Source organism: Alosa sapidissima, chromosome 2 (assembly GCF_018492685.1).
Source record: "Alosa sapidissima isolate fAloSap1 chromosome 2, fAloSap1.pri, whole genome shotgun sequence".
NCBI classification, from domain to species: domain Eukaryota; kingdom Metazoa; phylum Chordata; class Actinopteri; order Clupeiformes; family Clupeidae; genus Alosa; species Alosa sapidissima.
This window is the reverse complement of record NC_055958.1, coordinates 35,828,448-35,854,992: the sequence shown is the minus strand read 5'-3', so window position 1 is coordinate 35,854,992 and position 26,545 is coordinate 35,828,448. Positions and strand designations below refer to the sequence as shown.

General features: G+C 40.9%; 1 protein-coding gene and 2 long non-coding RNA genes across 5 annotated transcripts in view; 1 reads left to right on the top strand and 2 right to left on the bottom strand.

Annotated features, from left to right (window-relative positions):
- The window catches only part of LOC121693191 (nectin-3-like protein), a 104,175-nt gene that overhangs the window by 21,437 nt on the left and 56,193 nt on the right, over positions 1-26,545 (top strand). The gene's annotated exons all lie outside the window — the stretch shown is intronic.
- Positions 1,522-25,645, bottom strand: LOC121693479. Its single transcript, XR_006025517.1, has 3 exons — positions 25,635-25,645; positions 23,146-23,158; positions 1,522-1,663 (listed from the first exon to the last, which is right to left on the bottom strand). It is a non-coding gene; the product is annotated as an uncharacterized LOC121693479 (long non-coding RNA).
- Positions 3,071-4,869, bottom strand: LOC121693383. The gene is made up of 5 exons (XR_006025486.1): positions 4,852-4,869; positions 4,596-4,692; positions 3,973-4,126; positions 3,730-3,837; positions 3,071-3,199 (listed from the first exon to the last, which is right to left on the bottom strand). It is a non-coding gene; the product is annotated as an uncharacterized LOC121693383 (long non-coding RNA).

Below are 26,545 nucleotides of genomic sequence, written 5' to 3'. Positions count from 1 at the left end.
AGACAGTTGCATGACGTGATTGGTCAACACAGAAACAGCCGTTAATCTCGTAATTTGACATTAAGATAGGTTTGTTTTCTTCATGATTTTTATTAGTCGTAGAGCGTTTCATAGGTACCAGATAAAATATGTGTATTTATTTTCTCTGCAAACACAAATGCTGTTCCATCAGTGAATAACACATGTATGGTGTCACTTTATCCAGAGCCGGAAATTATAAAAAAAATACACATTGTGTGCTAAAATCTACACAACATGTGTCAAAATGCTATCTACACAGTCACATGTGTTGTTTTTTGACACATCCCTTTTTGCAGTGTAATATGGGATATTCTACGGGAAAATATTAAAATGGCAAGACAGCGGGGAAACGTTAAAATGATAAACCCGGAAAAAGTTGGCATGTTAGGTATTTTTCGGTCCCTGTGATTATTTGTGAAATTGTGCAAACGGCCTTTTCAAGTCATTTGAGAAGGAAGGAGTGTAAGCTCCCAAATTGACGCTCGTCTGAGAAATTGAGTTTTGGATAATGTTCAGCTTCGGCAGCTTTACAATGGCTGAGGAAGCCTAGAGACGAGTCCATAGCAACAAGTTCATGTGTTGAATTTGTTATTACCCAGTGTGCTTTGTTGAATGGTCTCAATGCTTTATTGTTTTATTTCATGTGAATACTTACTAGAGGAGTAACTTTTCTCGTTAGGCTAATGCAGTTGCAGGAAGTGTGCATTTAGTTTCCATGCTTATTGTGTTTCCACAACAATGTTAGTGAGTAAATCTACTGAAATGGCCACCATCTTGGTGAAGTGTGATGTGTAAGATCAGAAAGCGAGGTTGGTTTAAGGGCGGTAGCATAAGTTGATGTGCTTTCATAGCGCGTAAGAGCGTGGGCGGAAGACATCGACAATTAGCCAGGGAGGGTCATGTCATTTTTGAAAATGCTGCTGGAGGGTCGTTGGAAATTAAATAGCAGACAGGGGAGGGTCATGCTACTTTTGATGGAAGTACTCAAAATCCCTCCGGTGATCCCGTTTATAAATAACGAACGGTCCCTAAGGGATAATCTATTGTCCACCGGTGTTGTGTGCCTCGCTCGCGTTGCTCACCACAGCTGCAGGAGTTGTCAAACATTTACAAACAAGTTGTTTTAGACGGATTTGAAGTCCTTTCATATCTATCCCATGATCATTACACTACAACCACTCGTACAAAAATACATGTAAAATAAAGGCTATAAATTTGCACACTTTATAGCATTAAAATGGATTCGTACCAAATATGTACACATATGAATCAGACCGACCTATTCAGCGCATTATCTCTATGAGCCACTCCAATTCTCTGAAAACCGTCATCAAATTACCTATGAATTAACCACGCAAGCAACAACACTCTGTCAACATTTTGTCTTGCATTAGGTGACACAAATGGTATTGCCTTTATCTCTCCTTGTCTGAGCGACTACCAGGCCTATGGTTTTGAAAAGTCAAATGTTCCCTGACAAAGATATTCGAAAATTAAGAATGTTTATTGACTTGGAAAAATACGCACATTTTTGCAAACTCCCTTCATTCAACCCTTGAAGACATCGCGGTCTAGTGCGCTAAAATGTAGATCGTTTCTTCTCTCGTACCATTTAATTTCTAAGAATGTAGGTCTACTAGGCCTACAATAACGTCATCACCAACATCTTTTATTTTTATTTGATCAACCACAAAGAGTAGCATACTGTGTACAGTGCACTGACGGCCGTATAGCAGCCTAAGGTAACCAGAGGGGTATTTCAACCTACACTCTAAGAAGTAATGTGTCAAAAATGACACAAATTGTGTAGAATTTCACTACTCAGGGATGACACATTTTGTGTCAATTTCAACTTAACACATTAGATGTGTCACATATATTGTGACACAGTAATGTGTCATTCCGACACACTGTGTGTCAGTAAAGTGTAATAGTTTTAAACACATATATGTGTCATTTATGCATATTAGAAGGCTAATTTATTTCAGTATTAACCCACTGGTATTCACAAATGAAGTTGAGAATAAGCAGTATATGTAGATTATTAGTTTATTATGACATGCCACAATCCTTCAACATCAACACAACATACATCAGTACAATTATACATTCTTATATTTAAAAATACAGTTCATCTGAATAAAACATCTTTGAATCATATCAGGAGACATAAAGAGACAAATGAAGAGGTTAAACCTTCTTGTATCTAGGGTTAATATACAGTTTATCTGAGCAGAAGTCTTTAACAATATCAAGTGGCCTAAAATGAAGTAAATCCTTTAAGGTAACAATTTTGTATTCTTTTGTCGCTTTAACAACATATGCATAGAAATGGTAATCAAAATACAGAAAATTAAGTAAATTAATAATCATTAAAAAGGTCTGCTTGTTTGGTATGAGGTGAATAACTTCACAAAGCTTCCAAAGAGAGCACAGACCCTGTTCTGTACTCTTGCCCATTTGAGCTGATCATATGCGTCACTTAAACATTGCATCGTCATCGTCAACTCTTGTTCAAAGGCTGCCTTAAGCCCATCAAGAATACTTTCTGAATGTTGAAGTCACAGAATCTTGTAATTCACTAACAGTTGATTCCATTAATTGTTAAAACATAACAAAACATAGTTAACAGTTCTGGTAACAGCAGCGAAATTAACATTTGACCCAGAATACTTTTGCAACAAATGATGCTGTAGCACTCTTTGGGGTGGCTGCAGACGTTTCGGGCTCAGCTATGCCATCCTTAACAATGTTATCCTCAACAATGTTATCCTCGGTGGGGATCTCAAGAGTTGCTTTGGGGGTAGTGATTTCAAAATGGGTTGGATGAGGTTCATCTTCAGAGGTTTGTGTAATCTTGTGGTCTCTACTTAGGTGTTTGGAAAATGAATTCATACAGTGATATGTTTTTGGGCAGCCATCTTGGCTACAAGTCAGAGTGAAGTTGGGGTGGATACGACCCAAAACAGCTTGAGTTACAGACCCAAAACAGCTTGAACAGTTTGTCTACAGTGCCGGTGAGATCTTCCTGAAGGGGAATGATGACCTTATCATTCTTGCCAACGATGACGTACTGCTGAATTGCATCCTTGAAGCTGCCAATGAATAGGAGTTGTGGCTGAGAGGCGTGGCATTCAGAGTCATCATTAGAACAGAGGGATGAGATGCTAGTTCCAGTCTGAAAGGGAAAAAATGGAACAGGATATGAAGAAATTGTCCAACAAAATTGTAGTGTTGGGAAACTGGTGCAATGAGTCAACATTAATTCAGCAATATGGACTTTCCATATCACACCTGCATATTGTATTAAAGGTACAAATTTGACCAAAATATATGCATTTATTGAATCGATTTTTTAACATACCACTATTCAACAAAAATGTCAAACTTAATTTAACTGGTCTGGTAATTGGCTGCTATCCGAATGCTGGCCACTGAATTGTTACCAGCATTGCATTTCTTGTCCACAATGCATGGTCAAGAACAAGTTATATGAATAACTAGGATATGGAGAACGCCAAAATTGCTTTGGATTATGTAACAATTCATGAATATCTACAATAGCACAACAAACTTTTTATAGGATAATTTTGGAGCAAAAGCAGGTCAAGGTCACCACAGGTCAACTCCTGCTAGATAAATAATCAAATTCCAAATCTTTTCAGGAACGGTGTACATTAGTATTAAAACAAAACCATCAAACCTTACCGGTACAAAGTCAATAAGGTGTGTGATGGCCGACTTGACACTGCACCGGCTGGATGCGATTGGGGAGAAGATGGGTCAGAATTTGTAGGATTTTGTAGCTCTTCTCATCTGCAAATGAAAAATTAAGCACACAATCATAAATTCAAATCAAGACATTGAAAGCTTTAAAAACAGTTCCTAGTAACTGTTTTGAGGATCCACTTATCCAACATGTTAAGATGCTGAAAATTTCTGAAAGTTTACCATCTGTTAGGTCATTCATTCCCTCAGTGAGCGATGCGATTTCATGTTTCTCCTTTACTGCAACTGCGGTCAGCTGTGGGATGACTATGGCTTCCCATCTGCTGAGGAAGAAATCTCCCTTTCCCTTGAACAAAGTGTTGAACTCTGAATCAAACTTTAACAGAAAAACAAAACAATTGTTTTGGTATGATTGAAGACAAATTCAAAGGAACAGCTACAATCAGTACAATCCGTGGGGAAGGGCGTTACAAGGTAACTGAGGCATGTCAGTAACTAGTATTTTAATGCATTAATGTCTTCATCAGCATGAATGTATTGTACCAACAGCTGAAATATCAAAGTTGATGACGATTTACTTTTTTGGAATCGGTGAAAAACCCTGTCACTCCAGTCAATGTAGGGAAGCAGCAGTTTTGAGCTCCCCAAAAGTCGCTCACTTTCAAAACATTTTTAGTTAGAAGGTTAGCTTAGTTAGATAGTAGATTTTAGTTAAGATAGTTGTTGCTTTTCAGTTCTGCTGCCATAGTGTTTTCTGGTGGAAATTGGCCTTCTGTAATGTTTTGGTAAAAGTTATTGGTTTCAGTTGATCTTCAAACTATTACTCAAATGTATAAAATACTTACAAATCCTTGTCCTTTCCTGTCCACCTGAACTTTCAGGCATGGAAAAGTGGTAATGATGTTACTCGCCAGGGCTACCTTTTCTTTATAAGATGGATAACTACAAAAAAATCCCAAATAAATATGTCATGTGTTGCTATTATTAGTTATTTTAGTTGTTTTTAAAAACAAACTCCACACAATGCTCTGTCTGAAACTGAACAAAATGATTTAACTTGCAGACATACAAACAACAACTTTCTATGCATAGTCTACTCACAATCCAAGCCTCTCCACAGGGCCCTCGGAAGTCTACCAATGAAGTGTGGAGCTACTTTGAGCCTCGTAAATGGTGTAAAACAGTGATTTATTTGCATGGCTAGGCCGATGCCCAAGGAACCCCCTTTGAAAACCTGTTGGTGGCATCGGCTAACTAGCGCCAGAGTGCAGGGGACAAGCCAAAATGAGCTATGAGACAAAAGCTCACACTCGGTATCATGTTTCAACACACTTTAGGTCAATATCACACCGAACTTCTCCTTTAATGCCATCTAAATGGAAATGTGAAGCAGTGTGGGTAAATGGACAATAGGACTAATTTTACAGAAATGGACACTTACCTGAACATGACAGGCCATTCCATTGTCAGCTTGAGAGTTGGTTGATTCACAAAGGTAAATCTGGAATTTATCCAAGTTGCTTATACAAACATTTGAGTCAACATCAATGAATTCAGCTAAATCTGCATCAAATTCCACTTTCTTGAACACTGTTGCCAGAATTTTGAATGTTTCTTCATGATCCATGCCCTGGAAATACAAGACAGACATTATTAAATTACAGAAGCATGATTATTATGTCTATAGGCCTCAGTAGAGTAGTGGCTAACATTATTCACAAAAAAGTTTGTGAAAACATGCACATGAGATTACTGCTTTAATAATGTAAATACCAGTACCACAATACCAGTTTTTGTGAATGGTAAATGGCGGATCAGATAGGCGTAAATCACTAATCTGGAGATCTTTAACAGGAAGACTATGGCTACAATAGCTTTGGACCACGTTATATTCTAATTTGACCATACAATAGTCAATGCTAGACAATGTATTATATAGTCTGCTCTGTTTTTATGGAAGCTGCATAAATCCACGTTCTATTAAGTGTCGTTTCATCATTAATAGCCTTCCATTAGGTTGAATCATAACTTTGCTACCAACTGGGATGAGTCACGATCTTCGAATATTCAAACTGCGTGCTAAATTCGATCTTAAAATAACTTTTTTGAATATTGTTATTTTCGTGCAGTTCCAATGTGTTAGGCTACAGGCTACATAATTCACCCCGCGCAAACTGTCACAGATCGCGCAGCAGGGTAGCATCTAGGCTGCATTGTGTAAGCTACATAGTAAACAAACAGAAGAGCATTGTCATGACCTCGTGACCGTAAACTCTGCAGCCTATTAGCCTAATCGCTAAAGATGAAATAGACCAATTTCACAGTGTCCAGGTGTCCGGCCTCATTGATGTTAATGATACCTTAATTGGCAGGGTAAAACTTCTTCCTGTTTCTGTCTTTCCTGTGGACTTTTCTTTTGCTGTCTATGGGACAGTGCTCTTCCACAGGAAGTTGATTTACACAGCGGCCCCATCTTGTGAAATGGGCTAATTGGCCTTCCTTTACGTCATTGTGAGATCCCCCCCCCCACACACACAGTTTCGAATGATATTCGACTTTTGCTCCTCGTTTATCAAATGGCATTTTTGGCAGAAATTCACATCCCTACTATCAACGTTATGGAGTGGTCTGTTTCTCTCACGCAGACATGCACATTCATGCATTGAATGAAAGCTCACACCAGCACTTAATTTAATACCTCTATGTTTGATGACACCAAATTAGCAAGTATTTCCTACTGATTGAAGAAACGTTTTTTTTTCTGTTGGTCCACGGTTCCTTGATCAAAATGGAACGAGACGAAATGTGGAACTGTATGATGCAATGTTCATTTTCGAGCTCAAAATGTTGGCAACAAATTATTTCAAACTTGGACCACTTTTGTGATCTTAGTGACATCAAGCCAAATACAATACCATAAGTCATCCCGTTATGAATATATGAACATGGTACGCTAGAACTATGAGAAAATTTGCAACAATCTCAATTTAAGACAGCTAACACAAACATTTAGCTAAATCACTAGCCACTAGCTGCTAACCTAGACTAATAGGCACCCACCAGCCCAGCACTAAACTCAGAGCGTGGTAATCAAAATATACCACGGATATTTCAGGCAGTAAAAGCCCGGTAAGAACCAAACTAGATTTTGTTCGAATCTACACACCTATCGCTACTGAAAAATTTATGGTTCATTTAGCAAATGTTATTTTCAAGTATTAAAAACATCGTTGTTTTAGAATTTTCGGACGAAATGGTTGGTCATTAGCACGTTTACGATAACGTCTAGCCTTAAAGTAAAGTGCACAGCAAGCGCTAGCTGCTAGCAAACTTAATGATAGTTAGATATTTTTCAAAATAGAATTCAAGATCTAACCTACATCAAAGTGAAGTTGTTCACTCACCACCTCAAGAGGGTCTATCCTGAGACTGGAGCTATTGAAAAATCTGGTACCACAAGCATAGAGAGGACAACTGTCTATAATAATACTCATCTTGTGTCATTATCAACACATTATGTGTTAAAACAGCCTTGACACAATAAATGTGTAAGAAAAATGACACTTTACTTCTTAGAGTGTAGATAAGGGATTAAACTGGGATTTTTTGGTTATCCTGGATGAATTTAGCCTTGACTTGGCACATAAGTTACCATGGGAATTTATTCTCTGCACCTAGCCTGTGGGGTGTACTACGAATCCCGATTAGTGGGTTAGCGAGGTATGTTGCGCTCAAAGCCAGGCTATGCTGTGACACGAAAGTGGATCTGTTTTAGTGTCGCTATATCACCATGGTATCTTATGCTGTCAACCAAACCTGGTCGGGAGGAGGTTATGTGCTAAATTATAGCTCAAATCGTGTAATCTACCGCACACTGACCAATCAATTGTCTTAAAAACGAAGTTATCTCACGTGTAGGATTCTGTCATAAATCTTAAAGGTGGAGCTCCGCCTCTACTAACATTTTGGATCTCGAATGCGCTTTAATAGGGCTGTGCGTGCAAATATCCCACTATGGACGTGCATACCACACAACAACTGATAACAATTGATTTATTTGATGTTATAGGTTAGACACAAAAAACCACCCCAGTGTAGATTAAGCTATCGCTCATGAATGCGGAAGTAATTGTTTTTAAATAGAGGCGGTCTTGTGCGTCTCCACGTTACACGATTGGCCAAAGTCATCCCAACACGAGAACGCGCACGTAGACGTATTTTCTGCGTCTTTTTTATTCCAACCGTGAGTTCTTTGGGGCAGAAACGAGAACGCGCACACATCCTGGATTACTTACACCTGGCTTGACATAGTCGCTCCTACTGATCCTGGATTGGCGTTAGTGAAATGAGTTGAGCTAGGATGACCAGACAAAGCTATGTCAAACCTCGCTTTATCACTTATCTTGGATGTCTTAATTCTGCCTTTGTGAAATACCCCTCAGTTGTTTTAGGTGAAGGGCAACCACTTGTTTCAGATAGCCTGGACAACATGTTACCTGGGTGTTGCCTACGTTATTAATTGATGGTAGCCTACAGTAGTTAATTGTATCGCGTAACGGCCAGGTATTAGTTGGCTCAAGGAGTAGGGAATCAGGCTGGAGAGAGTCATGCATGTGTTGCTTTTGCAGGATCGAATCCAGTTTAATGCTAGTTTTCAAAACATATATTTTTTTACATGTCTTTTGTCCGAGTGGCTGTAATGTAGGCTAGCCGAGCGCTCATGGCGTATATATGAAAAGCGACTTCAAACCGCCTAAAACAACTTGTTTGTGAATGTCTGACAACTGCTGCAGCACATGCACGCGCAAGGAAACCAGTAGGTGGAGAAACCAGAAGGCACACAACACCGGTAATTATCAGAAAATAAGCAAAACATAGGCCCGAACGTTGGGAAGGCACATGAATGGAACTTTCCGCAGGACTCTGAAGCGAATGCAGAAGTGCCGTTCACCCGGTTACGAGTTGATGAACCACTGAAACGATTTTGGAAACATTATTTTAGGGTACAAAAACTCTTTGGTGTTGCTTTAAAGTCGACATGACATTTCAACTTTAGGCCTATTCTCGAAATGTCGAGTTTAATCTCGTCATGGCAAAAATATTTTTTCCTTGTGTGGCCATAATAGGCTACTCCGTCGTAGATTTTGCCATCTGTGTTTCTGTTGCATGCATTTTCTATTGGTAGGCCTAGACTAATTTCAGATAGGGGTCGGCAACCCGCGGCTCCGCATGCGGCTCTTTGATCCCTCTGATGCGGCTCAGCTTTTGAAAATAATTAAAAAGTATTTAATTAAAATGTAGGCTATTTTATTTTAGTTTGTTCATTTTCAAAATGTAGCCTAATATTGTAGTCTATCTGAGTAATTTATATAACTCTGCCGTACAAAGGCTAAGAGCAGTATCTGCACTTTTTCAAAAAAAAAAATTTTGCACAAATAAGAAGTACATGGTCTGCTCTTCAATCTGTTAAAATTTCATATGGCTACCTAATACATTTCTTAGCTAAATTTACATTTTATTTTGCAGTTTGTATAGAAAAGTAGAGTGAAACCAAGGAGGCAGAGTGCAGTATCTGCCCTTATTGCCTTGATTTCACTTGCCATTACTGCATTCTGCCTTTGTTCCACTTGCCCTTACTCTAATAGGGTGTGTGTGTGTGTGTGTGCGCATGAACACAGGGACAGACTGGGACTAGACTAGACTAGACTAGCCCAGAAAAGGCTTTCTTCTAAAAAGGCATACCATTCACACTCACATACACATTAGGTGTCTATCATGATACAGTCTTACAATATTAAATGCCAGTGAAAGTATCATATTCAAAATAGTCAGTCAGATTTTACAAAAAGTAATTAACATATACTTTGACAAATATAAGCAGCAGTGTGCAAAGGTGTCAAAGTAGGGATGTCCGATATTGTCTTTTTTGCCGATATCCGATATGCCGATATTGTCCAACTCTCAATTTTCGATTCCGATATCAGCCGATACCGATGCCGATATGTGGGTTATTTTTCCTCAAAACTAATTTAGGTAACATCACATATCTCCTGTTGTGGAATTAACACAACATGCTTAATGTTATTGTGATGCCCCACTGGATGCATTCTTGAATGCAACAAGGCTTTCCAAATGTTAAAATTGTCTGTGCAAAATAAGAAAAATACTTCAACTTAATTTAGGGAAAAAGTGCCATGTTTTTTTTTTTTTTTTAATTGTCTCAAACAACAGTTTGGATTACACTCTCCCTGAGATAATCTTGACAATGCCCACAACAAATAGGGCAAATTTGACTTCTTCACAAATTATAAAACATTGTACCTGAACAACTATGTGCAACATAGCAGAATGTAAAGCCAACTAAAGTAACAGGCATAGTGTATGACAGGCTACCCTTTTTCTGTGTTAAATGAGCCTGCATTTGTAGGATGCTTCATGAACTGTTTCTTTAACTAAAACTCAATCACCTTAATTGAATGAATGCACAAATATGAGTCAATTACAATGTGGCAACTATACTGCACAATTTTGAAAACATTTGTTTGAGCTACAAAAAATACTTCAGGCTTGAGGTTAAGTACAAAAAACGAAACATTTTAAGGTGTACAAATCTAAGCAGCCTGTGTCCCTAGCCCATTACTTGGGCTAATGCAATCATTGAAATTATGAACTGGGCTCAATCAGCACTGCTCTACATGAGCAACAACAAAGAGATGCAACATTAAGGTAGTGTGCAATAAGAACAAGGAAGGCACAAAGTTTCAGTCCAGACCTTCCAGTAGTAAACAAAGTCCTCCTTTAGTATTAGTCCAATGAACGGGGCTAAAAGACTGACTGGCCTTCATAACGGGCCATACCCACAATCATTAAAATATAAACATACACTGGGCTCAATCCACCCTGCTCTTGGAAGTATTGAAGGAAGAAGTCTTGGTTCCGCCTCGCATAACTGACGCTTTGCAGTCATTTGAAATCGCAAGTTTAACGTCCGAAGGAGACACTTCCAAACCACAGACATAATGTTGAAACAGAGCGAGCAAGTTTGTTACTGCAGCCATCCACGCTTGTTTGTATGCTTCAAGACGCAGCTTGATGAGGTCATCATCTGTGCGCCGGTAAACGCTTCAGGAGCGCATAGGCACTATTTGGGTGTAACGCAAGCATTATTTTATTGGGTTTAAGGCAAAAAAATCCGATAACGCTATTAACAGATATTACATTTTTATGCTAATATCGGGCCGATAGTATCGGTGGGCGTGCGCACACAAACACACACGTTGACACAGATGCCTTAGGAGCCTATTGCTGTGTTAACCCTGTTCGGTTCCACTTGCATGTGAGAAATCTTTCTTCTCACATGTGAAAAATACAAAGACAAACCTGCGTTCACGTTTAAGGGCAATTCCGCGCAAAGCTGTCACATCCATAATGCCAACACAATGCCGTGGTCAGGGCTCTACAGTGCGCCCATTTCACTTGCACATGCGAGTAAAAATGATTGCGTGCGAGTGCAAAAAAATATTTAGGCGCACTGGTGCGATACACCGGAACATCGAGAAACATGTGCAAACCATAGAATCACGTCGCGAATGCAGCATAAAAACGACACCTCCCATCAACGTTAGCAGTTTCGCGTTGTGACTCGCTAGTAGTTCTATCAAATCCAAGAGCGCGCAGAAAAAGCGGAAAGTTAGACTAGCCAGCCAAGATGCAAAGATTGAAGAAATTAGTTCTTCTATCCACCAAATTCATAGGATATAGGAGGAACAGGATGAGATTCTGAGAATGCAGTGAGAGAAGGAAAGGTAACCTAACATGCCTTTTAGCCCAGTTGACGTATTGGCTGCAATATGCAAAATATAGCTGTAGCGAACAGGCACAAAAGTAGCCTCCCGTAATACTCCCATTTTATTCAAAGGTAGAACGCTACTGACAACTCCAGGCTTCCACGCATGCTTGTTTGTTTACATCGAATACAAGCTGAAGTGCAAAACGAAAGTAGGCCTAACGTTTGCCTACTGCCCCCATCAATGCAGATATTTAAAAAAAAGGATAAAAAATATATATATCCTTGATAGCCTATGTTGGGTTTTGTGGAAGAGAAAATGGACTGTTTTAGCAGTAGTATTAGGCAGTATGCAGTCAGATAGGTCACCATGGGCATATTTGGATTAGCTACAGATGGATTCACAAATAAATAAATTAGCCTACATTTGGCAGGATACTTGATATACAGGCTAAATGCAAATATGGCAATGTATTATATTATTTTACATTAACAACGGGTAGGAAAATAGAACAGACTGAAAATAAAGTAGGCACTGATCTTTAAAATCCTGTTTCCTGTAGCCTAAATGTTGTCAGTCATTCTTAATATTCGCAGTTGGTGCACTGGCATGTTTAACTGTTAGCTGCAGTGTAATGTTAGATTATGTGTAAGTTAAGTACAGAAGTGACTGTGCGCCCAAATTTTTGTCTGTGCTCCTAGATTTTTTAACTTGGGCGCACAAGTGCTCCTGGAAAAAAAATGTTAGTGTAGAGCCCTGATGGTATTTAATTGGCGTTATGGATATATGACTATATATGGTAGGGTTAATGTTCAATTTCGCCAATGACATGTCAATGAAAATTCAGTGTTGTGTTGTTAACTACAGTATGATGTTACTTTGCATTCCAAAGGACACTGGGAAAATAGGGGGTGGTGTTTAGCCTACATGGGAATAAGGCCTATACTTCTGTCATTCCACTTTACATTTCAAGTTACTTGCACATTACTTTTAAAACTAGTAGAACATGTATTAAAAAAATCCTCTGTTGAATGAAAGTAACTGTACGTTAAATATCCAAACTTTTTCTTGTAACCGTCTTTATGTGGCTCTTCTGAGATAAAAAAAAAATGGTAAAAGTTGCTCTCCAGGCAAAAAAGGTTCCCGACCCCTGAGAGAGGCCTATCGGAGAGCCATTAAATCTCCTCGACCTAGTTCCGCCTAGGCTAGCTTACTTACTCAGTCACAACCAACCAACCCTAGCTGTGAGCCGTTCATGTGCATTACAGCTCTTTTCTCCAACGCTCCATTGTTCCGAATTCTCAATAACCCGAAAATGTCCCTTTTGGTCCTATAGCCCACTAGTCCTACGTCCCTTTGTTTCGAATAAAAAATAAACCCTCTGCTCCGACATCCCATTGTTCCGAGAACTTCCGACAATAGACTTCTGTTCTATAGATATAGCTATCTACTATTGCAGTGGTTTACAGCATTTACAACATGTAGCTTATATAGCCTCAGCTAACACAGGGTAACATAGGGGATAAGTATACGCCCATGTTAACTGGTGATATCACAAGTTAAGAAATGTATTTCAATTAGTAAGTAAAAGTAAGTAAGTAAATTTAATTTATAGAGCACATTTAAAACAGTTTCCACTGACCAAAGTGCTGTACAGAGGATATGGCTAAAAATAGAAATAAAAGCAAATCAGGACAAGCTAAATATAAAAGGAAAGCACAGAGAAAGTAAGCAAGACAAATACAGAAATACAATAGACAAATAGACAGCCCTAAACAAATAAATAGCAACAGTACAGAAGACACTTGAATATGAAGAAGAGAGGAGAGAGATGGACAGCTAGGAAGCAGGGAAGGCCAAGGAGTAAAGGTGGGTCTTTAGTCTTGATTTAAAAGTGGTGATGGAGGGAGACAGTCTAACATCTGGGGGCAGACAATTCCACAGACGTGGGGCTGCTACCGCAAAAGCTCTATCGCCTCTTTGCTTGAGGCGGGTGCGGGCCACAGAGAGAAGACCTAAGGGACCTGGATGCTGAGAGGGGATGGAGGGGGTCTGAAATATATGAGGGAGCCAACCCATGCAGTGCCTTATAAACAATCAGAAGGACTTTGAAGTGGACCCTAAAGCTAATGGGGAGCCAGTGTAAGGAGGCCAGTACAGGGGTGATGTGTTGGTATTTCTTGATGCCAGTAAGCAACCTAGCAGCTGCATTTTGTACCAATTGCAGACGAGAGAGTTGGGACTGGGGGAGACCAAGATAGAGGGAGTTGCAATAATCTAACCGCAATGTAACAAATGCATGAATTACTATTTCTAAGTCCTTGGGAGACAAAGAGGGTTTGAGATGGGAAATAATTCTCAGCTGATGGAAGCTACTCTTGATAACAGCTAATCTGCCTTTTAAAACAGAGTTCTGAATCAAGGATGACACCTAGATTTTTGGCACGTGGCTTGACAAAAGAGGAGAGGTGGGCTAATTTTCCTTCAATTAGGGGGCTTTAGAAGGACCAAAAATTATGACCTCTGTCTTATCATCATTTAGCTGAAGGAAGTTATTATTCATCCAGCACTTAATATTCTGGAGACAATCCAGAAGAGGCTGAATGGAGTTATCAGATCTTAAGGGCAGGTATAGCTGGGTGTCATCAGCATAGAAGTGAAAAGAGATGTCATATCGCCGGATGATGTCACCAAGGGGGAGCATGTATAAACAGAACAGCAAAGGGCCCAAAATGGAGCCTTGCAGGACCCCATAGGAAACAGGAGCTGAGGAGGAAGAGGAGCAACCAAGGGATACTGAGAAGGTTCTGTGTCTGAGGTAGGAGCTGAACCAAAGTAGTGCTGTCCCCTTTATGCCTACCCAGTCCTCAAGACGGGTAAGGAGGGTGTTGTGGTCCACAGTATCAAACGCTGCGCTGAGGTCCAATAGAACCAGGATTGCATTTTGACCTGAATCTAGAGTGAGAAGCAGATCGTTGGTGACTTTTAGCAGAGCTGATTCAGTACTGTGGAGTGTTCTAAAACCTGACTGGAAGGGCTCAAGGATGTTATGCTGAGTCAGGAAGGGAAGCAACTGGGCCAGCACTACTTTCTCCAGTACCTTGGAAAGGAAAGGGAGTTTAGAGATGGGGCGGTAATTATTATTATATAGGAGAGGGGACAACATCACCAGGGGAAGATGTGGGTTTCATACAGAGGACTATGCCCTTGAGATCTGCTAGCGATACATCAGCAAAGTGACTAAAAAGGAGATAAAGGGCCTGAAGACACCTTAACTGGGGGGGAAGGCAGAGGAGGGGGAGAGAACAGTGCTCTGATGTTTTCGATTTTATCAATGAAAAAATTCTTAAATTTCTCACAAGCATCAGCACTAGTGAAGGGAGCAGGTGAGGGTGGGTTGGTGATTTGATTAATAGTGTGAAACAGAATTTTGGGTCTGTTAGCATGTTGATTAATAATATCAGAGAAGTATTTAGCTCTGGCTGCTTTGGCGGCTGCCTGGAAGGATGCTAAAGTAGATTTAAAAATGTCATGGGAGACTGTAAGACGGTCTTTTAGCCATTTCCTTTCAGCTCTCCGGCAGGCCTGCCTGAGTGAGCGGGAGGCATCATCTAACCAGACTTGAGATTTAAATTTCGGACGCTTGTGACAAAGAGGAGCCACCATATCAAGAATGGCTGAGCAGGAGGAGTGGAAAAGAGCAACCATATCATCTGGGCTGGATGAGGCAGAGGAGGCTGAGGACATGATAGTAGCAATGGCCTCTTTGACAAAAAAGTCAGAGAACTGAGCTGCTGACTGAGAATTTATACAGCGAGAGTAGCGGCCAGTAGCTTTAGCCGCCTGCACAGGGTTAGAGATGACAAAGTTAAATAAAACAGGTAAATGGTCAGAGAAGGACGTTTCAACCATAATATTACCTACAGAAAAACCATAACACAAAACAAGATCAAGGGTATGACCTAGTAGTCAAAGTCAAAGTCAGCTTTATTGTCAATTTCTTCACATGTTCCAGACATACAAAGAGATCGAAATTACGTTTCTCACTATCCCACGGTGAAGACAAGACATATTTTACCAATTTAGGTCCACAGACAAACATAACATTCAAGTAAACAAAAAAGTAAGTAAATAAGTAAATAAAAAAGTAAGTAAATAAGTAAATAAGAGGGCACATATAATAATGAAAAAATAAGAGCAGCAAAATGTGGTTGAAATTGTGCATAGACAGTCAATAAAAATACTAGTGCAAATACAGGCCAATAAAAGGCTTGGGTAGTTCTGTTTGACCTAAGTAAGAAGAAAGTGGCATAGTGGTGCAAGTTATGTAAGAGCAGCAGAAGTGTTGTGTTTTCAGGACAACAACACCAGTTGTAAAGTGTACAAGTGTGCAAGTGTGCAAGTGGAGTAGTGCAGGCGGCCATTTTGGGTCCAATGTCCAGGATGTTATGTAGCTGAGGGTGGAGGGGGGAGAGGAGGGAGAGAGTTCAGCATCCTTACGGCTTGGTGTATGAAGCTGTTGGTGAGTCTGGTAGTGCGGGAGTGCAGGCTTCTGTACCTCTTCCCAGAGGGCAGTAGATCAAACAGATTGTGAGCGGGGTGACTTGCATCACTCACAATTTTGGTCGCCTTGCGGGTGAGGTGGGTGGTGTAAATGTCCTTCAGGGAGGGGAGTGAAGCACCAATAATCCTTCCAGCTGTGTTCACTATGCGCTGCAGGGCTTTCCTGTTGTATTCAGTGCAGCTTCCGCCCCACACAGCGATACAGCTGGAGAGGATGCTCTCGATGGTGCCTCGGTAGAATGTGGTCATGATGGCTGGTGGAGCACTTGCTCGCCTGAGTTTCCGCAGGAAGTACAGGCGGCGCTGAGCTCTCTTCGCCAGTGATGCAGTGTTGGTGGTCCAGGAGAGGTCTTCACTGATGTGCACCCCCAGGAATTTGGTGCTGCTCGCTCTCTCCACCACAGCACCGTCGATGGTCAGTGGCAGGTGTTGGGTGTGACCTCTCCGGAAGTCAACAACAATCTCTTTGGTCTTGCTGACGTTCAGCAGGAGGTTGTTGTCCCTGCACCACGTGGTCAGATGGTCGACCTCCAACCTGTATTGAGTCTCGTCGCCCTTGGTGATGAGACCCACCAGAGTTGTGTCGTCAGCAAATTTCACTATGTGATTGTTGCTGTAGGTTGCAGTGCAGTCATGCGTCAGCAGGGTGAAGAGCAGCGGGCTGAGCACGCAGCCTTGGGGGGCCCCTGTGCTCAGTGTGATGCTGCTTGAGGTATTGTTGCCAACACGTACTACTTGGGGCCTCTGACAGAGGAAGTCCAGTAGCCAGTTGCAGAGGTAGGTACTGAGTCCCAGTTTGTCAAGTTTGCAGATGAGTTGTTGTGGTATTATGGTGTTGAATGCAGAACTGAAGTCTATAAACAGCAATCTCACATATGAGTCTCTTTTTTCCAGGTGGGTGAGGGCTGGGTGGAGGGCAGAGCAGATTGCATCCTCTGTAGACCGCTTGGCTCGGTATGCAAACTGGAAGGGGTCCAGGGTGGGGGGGAGAATGGCTTTGATATGTGACATGACAAGCCGCTCAAAGCACTTCATGATGATGGGTGTCAGTGCCACAGGGCGGTAGTCATTGAAGCAGGATGGAGCAGTTTTCTTCGGCACAGGTATGATGGTGGCAGCTTTGAAACATGATGGGACGATGGCTTGCTTCAGGGAAGTGTTAAAGATATCTGTGAAGACATCCTTAAGCTCCCCTGCACAGTCCTTCAGCGCACGACCTGGGATGTTGTCTGGACCTGTTGCCTTACGGGTGTTGATAGCAGCAAGTGTCCTCTTCACGCTGTCGGCAGAGAGGCACAGGGGCTGCTCATGTAGAGGGGGATGGGTCTTTTGTGGGCAGGTGCTGTTTTGTGCTTCAAAGCGAGCAAAGAAGCGGTTCAGGTTGTTGAGCAGAGGGATGTTGCTCTCACAGCTCTGTGGCGCGGGCTTGTAGTCCGTGAGGGCCTGAATGCCCTGCCATAGGCTTTGTGAGTTCCTGCTGTCTTTGAAGTGGGTGGTTATCTTGCGAGTGTATTCCTTTTTTGCTTCCTTGATGCCACGGGACAGGTTGGCTCTCGCTGTTTTCATGCCAGCTTCATCCCCAGCTCTGTAGGCTTTGTCTCTGGCCCTCAGCAGCCTGAGGACATCCCCTGTCAGCCATGGCTTCCAGTTAGCCCGAGTGATGATGTCTTTTGTGTGGGTCACATCATCGATGCACTTGGTGATGTAAGAGGTTACAGTGTCTGTATACTCCTCTATGTCTGTCCGGTTGTTGTAAGTGGCTGCCTGCTTAAACATTTCCCAGTCTGTTGTGTCAAAGCAGTCTTGAAGAGCATCGGAGGCTCCCTCAGGCCACACTTTTACCTGCTTACGAACCGGTTTGTTCGCTTTTACCCTTTGTCTGTATGCGGGCATTAGCATAACAGTGATATGGTCTGAAAGTCCAATGTGGGGGAGGGGGGTGGCTTTGTATGCTCCTTTGTGTGTAGTGTAGACCAGGTCCAGGATGTTATCTCCTCTTGTTGGAAAATCAACATGCTGGTGTAGCTTTGGAAGTACAGTTTTGAGATCAGCATGGTTAAAATCTCCAGTGAAGATGGTGAAACCGTCTGGGTGTGCTGTCTGTTGTTCACTGACAGCCTGGTACACTTCACTAAGAGCCGTGTTCTTATCGCTGTTGTTGTTGGTAGGCGGGATGTATACTGCGACTAGCAGAATCGCAGTAATTTCCCTTGGCAGGTAAAAAGGACGGCACTTTATGATCATAAACTCTGCCAGTGGTGAGCAGTGTTTGCATACTACTACAGTGTCCCGGCACCATTCGTCACTCCATTCGTCACACCATTAGTATGTGGGTGGCTTGATCAATATTAGGGATCGACCGATATATCGGGCCGATATTTGCGTTTTTTACGTGTATCGGCATCGGCCGATAAGCCGCTGCATTCGCCGATAATTTTTCCCCCCGCATTATTTACATACAGGCGTCCACAGGCAGCTCTGTGTTGCTGGAGACACTGCAATTCACGTGCAGACTGCCCCTCCCCCACGAGCAGAGTGCTGAAAGCCTGCTCTTCAAGACAACAGTAAACTTTAAACTTTCAAAGCATCTTTTAACTGCTTGACTTAGCTGAAATATTGCCTTACACTTTGAAGGTGGAAGCAAGTTTGTGGGTCCAAATGGAAAACACGAATGATAGGTAGGTTACTTTTTTTAATGCTTAATGATCGTTTATAAAACTGCTTGCCATTGTATTTAGGGAGCTGCAAATAGCTAAGTTGTAGGCTATCCATATTCATGCGGTAGCTGTTACAAACACTGGTCATATGATTAAGTAGCCTAATGCCAACGTTGTTCCGTGGTATTTGTGGGAGTTTTATTCAGCGACCACCTGGCTGAGTGTTGGAGCGTGTGGTGTGTGTGTGTGTGTCTCCCTCCCTGAATGCCTGTTATATAAAACATGCTTGCCATTGTATTTAGGGAGCTGCAAATAGCTAAGTTGTAGGCTATCCATATTCATGCGGTAGCTGTTACAAACACTGGTCATATGATTAAGTAGCCTAATGCCAACGTTGTTCCGTGGTATTTGTGGGAGTTTTATTCAGCGACCACCTGGCTGAGTGTTGGAGCGTGTGGTGTGTGTGTGTGTGTCTCCCTCCCTGAATGCCTGTTATATAAAACATGCTTGCCATTGTATTTAGGGAGCTGCAAATAGCTAAGTTGTAGGCTATCCGTATGCATGCGTTAGCGGTAGCTGTTACGAACACTGGTAAATCATATGATTAAGTAATGCCGACGTTGTTCCGAGATATTTGTGGGAGTTTTATTCAGCGACCACCTGGCTGAGTTTTGGACGCGTGTGGTGTGTGCGTCTCCCTCCCCCTCGCAGTGATATCAGAGCTTTAAAGAGGCCCTATGCAACAATTTTAGCAGAAATGACCTTAATTATGCAGGTTGAGAGTCGTTCTGATGGTTCTACAACACTTTTTGGGTCGTTTGGTGGGTGCTTCGTCTCCCCCTAGTGCTTCTCTGCGGAAAAACCGAATATGCAACTTTCTGGTCCAGTCCAAACACATCCGGATGTAACTCGGCGGAAATACTCGAAAATTTAGTCAGATTGTAGTTTCTAAGAAGACTGCAAAACGGACTCCGACTTGGCTTTGTTGCTGTTGAAATTGTAAGTAGCCTACCCTTGGGTGAACTTCGTTTTTGTAATGTGATTTGATAGTCTCTTGAACAATGTGTTTGCTCGACCGTTTCATTGTGAGCCCTACGTGTTTAGCTTGGTTTATTGATGGCTAGCTCGCTAGCTAGTAGGGGTTTAGCGTAGCAGTCACTTGCTACCGAAGCTGCAGGGGGAGCTATGTCGTGAAAAATGCGAGCCCAAATCAGGCAAAAACCCAGAAACAGCAAAGGAATAACCAGACCTGCATAGGGCTTCTTTAATAATGAGAGACGTGTAGTTGAATATTAATTTGTGTTAACGTTTATCATGTACCAGACATACCGTGTTTGCCTTACTTGTTTAGAGCCGTTTGCTAACGTTCAATCCAGTTCAATGGTGGTTCGTCAGCTACCAAACAGAAGTTTGTGTGTGCGTCTGGTCTGTCTCCCCAGAGGAAAGAAAATGTTAAAAATGTTATAAAAATGAGATTATTGCTTTTGTCTCTCGCTTCTCAGGTTTGTCTCTGGAGCAAAAGAGTTAAGTTATCTCAGTGTAGACTCCCTTTAATATACAAATGAGATCTCATCAATATTTTAAATAATGCTCAGTGTTGTCTAATTTATACATCTCATATTTTACTCAGGCTGATCCACCAGAGAGCTCTCTCTGTAAACTCATGCAATTCTCATTTCAGATATTTTTGGTAAATCTCAGATTAGGCTCCATCAGTTCTGTAAAAGAGATCTCTTCACAAGCTTGAACCGTTCTCATTCTAGTCATCTCAGTTTAGTCCTTTTTTGATTTACAAAAGAGATCTCAGCAAAGGCTTATACAATACTCAGACTTAATATATCTCATATTGTACTCAGGCTTATCCATCAGAGAGCTCTCTAAGTGAACTAATGTAATGCTCATCCAGACCTATTTGTTTTATAAATTAGCCTGATCTGTAAGAGCTCTAGCTGTTGTACAACAATTCTCAAATGATTTTCATTGGCTTATTTGTTTTAATTGCACATATTTTCAAGTTCACATTTGCAAACAGTAGGCCTAACCATATGATGTGACCACCACACATGACGATGCTCTGACAGACCTCTGAAGTTCGCCTACAAAAAAGCTACCATCTATGCCCATATAAGGAGATCACCTGTTAAATTCTCCCGCAGGGAGACAACAAAATCGGAGACGCAGACGTTTTCCTGAACGCAGGAAAACCTCCTCAACCTTCGAGTAGATATTATAATCAATGGTACGTGAAGGCGGCACAATTTGCTTTTTGCTACCCCAGAGCTAACTTGCGACTTGTTAGCAAGTTAGAGAAATCAAGTTAGACTCCAGAGGTCTATGATGGTCGGACGAGATAAACTCGCGTGCGGAAGACTCCAGAAAATGCAGTCTAGATTTGGCGCCCAGTGAAACCAAGTGAAACGGTGTGTGGGTATGAAGGATTGTGCAGAACTCGCCACCACGAAAACTCAGAGAAGGTACATTAACATTTTGGTAATTTGCTAATGTTCTTGCATATTTTTAGACTCAATATATCATTGAACAACCTGAAGAAGCAGCACATAAAGTTAGCTAGCTAGTTAATGTTAGCTACTTGTAAGTTACATCATTGGCTGTGCCGCTTGTATATAAAGCTAACGTTAGACAATTTAACGTTGCTAGTGCTAGCTTACTTTGCCTTATACAGCTTTAGTCTGTATGTTTTGAATGGTGTTAAGCCATGCTGTTGCCAAAATGCACAGAATTTTAAAATGTCTTTGGGATGTCAGTCAAGATGACAAAGCTAACGTTATTGCCACTGGTTTAAACTGGTTCCAGCTCAATTCCACTGAAAAGAGGCCGGCAGCTTCTTAAAAAATTGGAAGACTACGCTAGACCATCAGATCAAATTGCTGAACAAACAGCGTACCAAAATGGTAAGTATATTTTGCCCCACAAAATGTTCTCACTTTTGTTTAACCTGCTATAAATTACAGCATATTGTAACAGGAGTGAAAGGGCATTCTTGTAACCCAGGTAAACTAGGAAGTAGCGTTGCTGCGGTCAGCATCTGCAGTCATGAATAACTTGCCAGTCAACATTTCTTTTGCAATTAATAGAATCTGTAGCATGCAAATCAAACCAGCTATTAGCTAACTGAAATAAAACCATGATATATCTAGGTATATCTGAAGGATATGTGATGGGCTATCTATCTATCTTTTAATTACAAAGGCCAAGGGAACTTTATCGGGATGCATAGTATCCTGAGTCCATTCAATAACTGGCCTTTACAAATAAAAATGTGCCTGCCTCTATGGGATTTTAACATAGGGGGTTCCTTACTTATGCCCCCTGTATTTTAAGGAATAACATTTATTAATTGACGATACCTGGTTCATTCACAAATGTGTTTAAAGGTTGGATTTTTTCCCTCATTTTTTAATTGAGACATTAAGAGAGACAATTTCCAACAGATGATTTATTGTATTCCTCTGGTTGTCTTAACTTATGCACAGTTGATGGTTTTATAGACACACATACACCAATAAATAGTTCATGTAGACCAGGGGTCTCCAACCTTTTTGGGAATGAGGGCTACCTGAAGACCCAAATCAAATGGAGGGCTACTCATTTAAAACAAACATACCCTCACCCCTTTTTTGCGAGGGTAGTCCTCCTAAATAATAGGCCTATGTGATTTTTACTTTTAAATTATCAATATTGTGCAGGCCTATACGTCTTTATATATTAAGCAACTGTATTTTCAAATTTAATATCAATAACCTATGCAACACTACCAACATTTTTGTTCAGTTTGTTCATTTCAGAGTTTGCATGGGGAATCTAATCTATCTACTTTAAAGTTCTCAAGAAACTTGAGGTTGGTATGAAGGAGTGTATTGTGGATGTGTGCAAACATTGTGCACGTTGCACATGGTGCAACTTCTTGCAGGTCTTTGTATTTGAATAAAATTTAACATATTAAAGTTAATTATCTAAGTTGTGTGTCATTGGGCTATGCTAACTTTAAAGTTCTCAAGAAACTTGAGGTTGGTATGAAGGAGTGTATTGTGGATGTGTGCAAACATTGTGCACGTTGCACATGGTGCAACTTCTTGAAGGGCAACCACATAACCGGTTCCATGTGTTTGAATTGGATGACTAAAGTTCTCAAGAAACTTATCTCCCTGAATCTCAATATTCTGATCACAACAACTCTGGGCAAATTACAAGTCAGCACCAGTGCTGCATTCATTGTTTTGCACTTTTATAATCACATCACCAAAAGTAGGTTATTGGTTTTACCAAAATAATTTGGCACTATTTTTAACTACAAACCTATAAAGTATTTTGATACAAAATATGATGCCATTTTTTTCCAACTAAATAAAATAAAAATGACAATATACTACTACTAATATACTTTTGTATTTTACATACATGTATCAGACATACTGCCTATCCCTGGCTGTTGGCTGCAGCAACTCAAGCTAGGTAGTACTGATTGTTTTGTGTTTGTTTTGTGTTTATGTTAGTTTTGATCCAATTTGACAGCTTTGCTATGTTGCCCACCCAAAATTTCTACCAGCCCACCCAAATATAGTAGCCTAGCCTAGGTTAGAACCAGCCCTGCCCTGTATGGAGACATTTTACGATAATAATGGAGAAAATGTTGGCAAAACTTTAGGTGTTTGTTAACGGAATCTCCCGACCCTCATTCATCTATTTGCACAACAGCCCACATTCTGCCTTCAATCCAGCGAGACAAGTGAAATAAATGTTTTTTTTTTTTAAAGCTGTCATCGTCATAGGCACGATATTTAGGCTACCTCTGTTAAGCCTACACAAAGTTGCGTATTAAGGAGTATTTCCTGATCGGGGAAACCTTTCGTTCCACAGTTCAAAAAAGTGTGTTTGCCACTTACATTTCTGACGTCTGACACTTCACACTGCTGCAAGTGCATCAAGAAAGGTCCCACCTTACACCATGTTAATGGCCAATTGTAGACTAGGATCTGGGGTGGCCAATTGAATCTCAAGGGTGGCCTGTGCCACCCGGAGCCACCCCTCTGGCTCCGCCCCTGTATATATATATATATATATTATACATACATACATATACATAGCCTAAACATTATGATGCTCCGGACCTTTGCTTGAGAAAATTTTCCGTAACGACCTCGCTGAAGATTAATTGAATACCCCTGGTGTATACTGTATTTTCTGTATTTTGTTTTTGTTTTTGACAATTGTCAGTGTCTCTTGAGTGATCAGAGCTAAATGTTTTGGGCTAATTTAGATGTAATATGTGAGTCATTGTCTTTGATTTACCGGATTGACCCTAAAGCACTCCTTGTTTACAAATCACTTAAAGGACAAATCCGGTATGAATTGATCCATAGCTCTTGTTGAAAATCACTGTGTGCTGTTCATAGGAAAAAGAAAATGTGGCACAGCCAATTCTGAATTATGGACAGGGAAGTATAGCCCAGAGCCGTATAGAAGTACTTTTGGTATTCCTGACATAATGCAGGGTAGCCGCGGGGTCTTTAAACGGTCTTAAATGTCATGTTCCTTAATTAAGGTCTGAAAAAGTCTTAAATTCCGTTGCCAAAGTCTTAATTTTTTAAACGAAGGTCTTCAATTTTAATTATACTAGCCTGCAAGCAAGGTGAAATGGGGGAAAAAACTAGCCTGGCGGGCCATCCTATATCATTGAAATGTATAGTCTGGAATCGAGCCATTCACCTCGCTTAATCCAAGGGGCGGGCAGAGAATTGTCTTTCAAACTGCCTAGGCATGCAATAGGCCAGCGCTACGACCATATCCGTATCCGGTCGGCAAAACGGCAAATACATCCTTCTTCGAAAGGAATGACTTAAGTGCATTGTGTTGCTCAACTTTCAAAGAAAAGCACAAGTCCAACTCCTCCAAAGTTGACGCCAACGCCGATTCAAACAACCACTCTTCGTTTGCCATAGCCACCTTCCTTGTTGTTCACTGTCGCAGGACTGTCGCCATCCTGTTAAGCCCGCCTTAAGACTCTAACAAAATAGAGCGCTGTGATTGGATGACGTCCACGGCGTCAGCCAATAGAAATCCCTATGGTTTGATACTAGACGTACAGGCTGAGCAAATTAATTTGCCGCCGCTAGGGTGCGTCTAGATTTCTAGGCTAGGAAAAAACAACAACAATGTGAAAATTCAACAGGGGGTTGATTAACGTCAGAGATCGTCTAATTTAGTGTTGCACGGTGCACCGATACTACAAAAGTGTCGCAATAGCTATTAGCAGTTGTCACAATACCTAATTTTATTAGTATCAATACTTTTAAGAATGACCGTGTTCTTGTTTGTGTGCACAAGGCAAGCCTGTGGCTGTGCGTCTTTTCTCCTCACACACATATGCGCAGCTGTCGTGCCATAAACAGCGAGACATGGCTGCTAGTTTAGCTTAAGTGATTCTGTGGTAACACATAATAATAGGCTAATATCAAGTTGATTTGCTCACTTGCACCTCTCAACTTTGTGTTGCTAACCTACCTAGGCTATGAGATGTACGTAGGTCTACTATTGGGTTTAATGTCATTTAGAAATAGGCAGCGCGACCTTTGCAAACTTTTACATCTGGAGAGAGCTCCTTGCTAACTAATTCTGCTAGCTCAGGTCATGTATGTCATTCGTAATTAGTGCTAAAATCCTTATTGAACATGATCCCTTCTATGAACTTGATAGTTTTTTATTTACATTTATTTTATCTAATGACAGACAACAATGAATTGCATCCACATATCCTCATGCATTATGTGCAACTATTATTCACTAGCCTAAAACCGTGAGACTGAAGGCTACAGTAATTACTCACGTATTTCTTAAAGTGACAAACACTCAATTACACCTAGGCCTACACACCACATTAAAATTTGCCTAGGTGTAATAGTTTAAAAATAAATATTAAGTATTCAAATGACTAAATATGTTTAGCAATTAAGCAGATTAATAGTAATTATGGGGAAGTGTTGTTTTAATTGTCATTATGGATTTGATCTGGTGTTTTACAACCGCAATAATGGGTGTGATGTAGGTCTTAATTTTCATGCAAGTGGTCTTAAAAAGGTCTTAAAAAAAGTCTTATTTGGGGTGGTCAAACCTGGGGAAACCCTGTAATGGAAAGAAGCTACCGAAGGCTTTTTTGCCATATTGAGTCAGCTTTACTTTCTTGTCCATAACTTGTCTAGGTTATGACACATTTTATTGTTCTTTGTCCTTTGGACAGTGCCTGGTGAGCTCGAACAACAAGGCTTTGAATCAGTTTACACCAGATTTGCCCTTCAATGAGACTGTGTGACATGTTCCAGCAATACTCATCACTTAAACCTCACTGATCACAGGAGAAATGTTCCTGTTGAAACCCACTATCAGAACTAAACAAGGCAACGCTGCATTTAGTTGTTATGCGTTCTGACTATGGAGCCAGCTCCCAGATGACAAAAAAAATTGCCCAAATTACGTTTTTGACATCAGGACTCTGAACTAAACTATTTTCAGATGCCCATTTTTTTTTTTTACACTGAATAGGCTTAGTCCAACCAAAACAAGGTTTTTGCCTAGTGGTAAGCTGGATAGGGGTTAATCCTAGCCTGACAATACAGTTTACTCACTAGATGAGGTGAGGGAATTCAACAAACTTGTTTAAGCTTGACAAATATATCAATACAATCTGTTTTTCAATTGGGCAACATATAGCAAATGTGAGTGGTAGCTATCACATCCCTCATTCTGTGTTTAAGTGATTAATAAGGTGTGTCT